Source organism: Elaeis guineensis, chromosome 9 (genome assembly GCF_000442705.2).
Source record: "Elaeis guineensis isolate ETL-2024a chromosome 9, EG11, whole genome shotgun sequence".
Classification (NCBI taxonomy): Eukaryota; Viridiplantae; Streptophyta; class Magnoliopsida; order Arecales; family Arecaceae; genus Elaeis; species Elaeis guineensis.
The window spans coordinates 97,871,964-97,875,963 of NC_026001.2; positions in this window are offsets into that span (position 1 = coordinate 97,871,964).

Below are 4,000 nucleotides of genomic sequence, written 5' to 3' on the forward strand. Positions count from 1 at the left end.
TTTGGCCGACCTCGCGACAAAGCGATTAAGAGCTGCAATCCTTCCCGTGAGGCACTGAACCTCCTTGATCGACCTTGGGGCGGTCATCTCTTGGATGGCGCGAATTTTCTCTAGATTGGCCTCAATCCCGCGCCCCGATACCATGAAGCCCAGGAACTTTCCTGAGGTTACCCCAAAGGCGCATTTGGTCGGGTTCAGCTTCATTCTGTACTTTCGAAGAGCACCAAAAGTTTCCTCGAGGTCGGCGACATGATCTTCGGAAGACCTGCTTTTTACAAGCATATCGTCCACGTAAACCTCCATGTTTCGGCCGATCTGCTCTTTGAAGATTTTGTTCACCAGTCGTTGATAGGTGGCGCCCGCGTTCTCGAGGCCGAACGGCATGACCCTGTAGCATTAAAGGCCGCGATTAGTGATGAAAGCTGTCTTTTCTTCATCTTTCGATGCCATTCTAATCTGGTTATAGCCGGAGAACGCGTCCATAAAAGTGAGGAGCTCATGGCCCGAGGTAGCGTCCACCAGTTGGTCGATCCTGGGAAGGGGATAGCTATCTTTCGGGCAAGCCTTATTCAGCTTTTTGAAGTCGATACGCATCCTCCACTTGCCGTTTGCTTTCTTGACCAGAACAACATTGGAGATCCACTCAGGATAATTGACTTCTTTGATAAATCCGGCATTGAGAAGCTTATCCACTTCCTCGGCTATTGCCTTCTGCCTCTCCGAGGCATGACTACGGATTTTTTCTTTCGTCGGCCGGTGTTTGGGGTCGACCGCCAGATGATGTTCCATGACTTCTGTGTCGATCCCCGGCATATCCGCCGGGACCCATGCGAAAACGTCCGCATTCCTTCGGAGGAAATCCACAAGACGCGTCCGCACCTCCTCCTCCAGGTTGGAGCCAATTAACACCACATGCTCCGCATTCCCATCATTCAAAGGAATTGGTATTAGGTCTTCGATTGGACCGCCCCTCTCTTCAGTGAGGTCATCGCGCGCATCCAATCCGTCGACTGGACAGAGGTCCGCTTGATCGTTTCTTTGCAAGGCAATGTTGTAGCAATGCCTGGCCAGCGCTTGGTCTCCCCGGACTTCTCCGATCCCCTTGCTGGTGGGGAACTTCAATTTCAAATGGTAGGTTGAAACAACAGCTCTGAGGGCATTGAGGCCGGGTCGGCCAAGAATTGCATTGTAGGCAGATGGCGTCTTTACCACCAGGAAATTTATCAGAACTCTGGACTGCTTTGGATGCTGACCCGCGGTCACAGTTAGAGCTATCATTCCTTCCGTCGGAACGGCGTCACCGGTAAACCCTATTAAGGGGGAGCAAATCGGCCTTAGATGACCGCCAAGAGTGGCCATTCTTGAAAAGGCGTTGTAGAACAAGATGTCGGCCGAACTCCCGTTGTCGACGAGAATACGATGGACGTCGTAATTTGCTATGTTCAGGGAAACTACGACCGCGTCGTTATGAGGGAATTGGACTCCCTGGGTGTCTTCTTCAGTGAAGGCTATGGGTTCTTCAACTTTTTGCCGCTTGAGGGATGCAGCTGATGTACTGATTGCCTCCTGTCGGGATTCCCCCGAGATGACGTTGACGGAATCCGGCGGAGACTGGTCATCCGGCCACCCTTTATCGGCGACCATAGCCGGAGGTAGTTGTGCAGAGACCTCGTGAGAGGGCATCAGATGGGGGAAGGAGGATTGGACGCTGAAAAAGATGGCCGGAAGCGGGTCCGTTGAGCGCTCCTTCAAGAACAAGGGTGCTGCGAAGACACAGCCCCCCTTCCTCTAGCGCCAATCCTGTTGGTGCAAAAATCTGCTTGCGCCGGAGAAGCTGGAGTCGGGGAAGCCGCGGTCGCCGCCGGGACCTGCAAGGGAAGTCTAAACCGGAGGTGGGGTTGCTCCGGCAAGACCCTCCGACGCTCAAGTCAGTTCTCTGCCTCAACAAGAATGGAGTGCTCGAACGGAGAATTTAGCAGAGTTTTGAGATAAGAAAATGAGCTTAGAGAATAACGTATCTGGGTCCCCTTTTTATAGGCGGAGGAGGCAACGGATTGATGGCGACATTTGTAACCGTCTGGTAGTGGGCCGCCCATGGTCAGGAGAATTTATTGCGAAGGGTAGTGGGGTAGATCCGTGGCTATTGTCATAGCCCGCCACGTAGGGCCTGTTGCAGGTAGTGGAGCGGCATCCGTCGCCGCTAGTTGTCAGCGAGTAGTGGGATCGTGCAGCACCTGCCGCAGGGAGCGGAGCAGAATCGTGGCCGTTGACACAGCCTGTCAGAGAGTAATGGGTCCGCCATAGGGGGTGATGGAGCCGCGCGGAATCCGCTACAGGAAGTGGAACAGGATCATGGCTGTTATTGTGATCTGCCAGGGGGCGCGGATCTGTTGATCGAGGCTCGGCAGCGGTCGGGGTCCGGCCTCTGTAGAAGTCCGGGAGGGGTCCTCCTTTCGGTTGGGGTCGTAGGTGGGGTCCGGCTCCCGTAGGAGTCCGGACGGAGCTTACCTGCAGTGGATACTGAAGGCGGAGCCCGGCTCCCGTAGGAGTCCGGACGGAGCCGAGTTGCTATTGGTATCGAAGGCGGAGCCCGGCTCCCGTAGGAGTCCGGGCGGAGCCGAGCTGCTGTTGATATCGAAGGCGGAGCCCGGCTCCCGCAGGAGTCCGGGCGGAGCCGAGCTGCTGTTGATGTCGAAGGCGGAGCCCGGCTCCTGTAGGAGTCCGGGCGGAGCCGTGCTGCTCGAAGTCGAAGGCGGAGCCCGGCTCCCGTAGGAGTCCGGGCAGAGCCGTGCTGCTCGAAGTCGAAGGCGGAGCCTGGCTCCCGTAGGAGTCCGGGCAGAGCTGTGCCGTTGTTGATGTCGAAGGCGGAGCCCGGCTCCCGTAGGAGTCCGGGCGGAGCCGTGCTGCTCGAAGTCGAAGGCGGAGCCCGGCTCCCGTAGGAGTCCGGGCGGAGCCGTGCTGCTCGAAGTCGAAGGCGGAGCCCGGCTCCCGTAGGAGTCCGGGCAGAGCTGTGCCGTTGTTGATGTCGAAGGCGGAGCCCAACTCCCGTAGGAGTCCGGGCGGAGCCGTGCTGCTCGAAGTCGAAGGCGGAGCCCGGCTCCCGTAGGAGTCCGGGCAGAGCTGTGCCGTTGTTGATGTCGAAGGCGGAGCCCGGCTCCCGTAGGAGTCCGGGCGGAGCCGTGCTGCTCGAAGTCGAAGGCGGAGCCCGGCTCCCGTAGGAGCCCGGACGGAGCTGTTCTGTTCCGTCGTCGATTCCGCTGGGGGTTTCGGCTGTGGGTATTTTATACCCAACATGTATGTATATATATATGTGTATATATATATATATATATATATATATATGTATTTATATATATGTATATATATATGTATGTATATATATATATATATGTATATATATATATACATACATACATATATATATACATATATACATACATACATATATATACAAACATACACACACACACACATATATATATATATATATATATATATATATATATATATACATATATATATATATATACATATATATATATATACATATATATATATATACATATATACATACATATATATATCTATACATATACACACACATATATATATATATATATATATATATATATATATATACACACACACACATATATACGCACACACGTACGCGTGCGCGTACATATATATATATATATATATATATATATATATATATATAGAGAGAGAGAGAGAGAGAGAGAGAGAGAGAGAGAGATATATATATATATATATATATATATATATATATATATACACACGCACATACGTACACACGCACACACACAAAATAATAGTTTCAAAAGACTGGCGATTCTTTATTTCCAGCGGAGCAAAATCTGGATCCTAATCCTTTAATGGGGTCGGTCAAACCTCCCAGCGAATGCTGGACTAGATTAATCTGCCAAAGAAAAGGAAGTGTTGCGCCTCACATGGCGTTTACCCGCGGCCATCTCATATG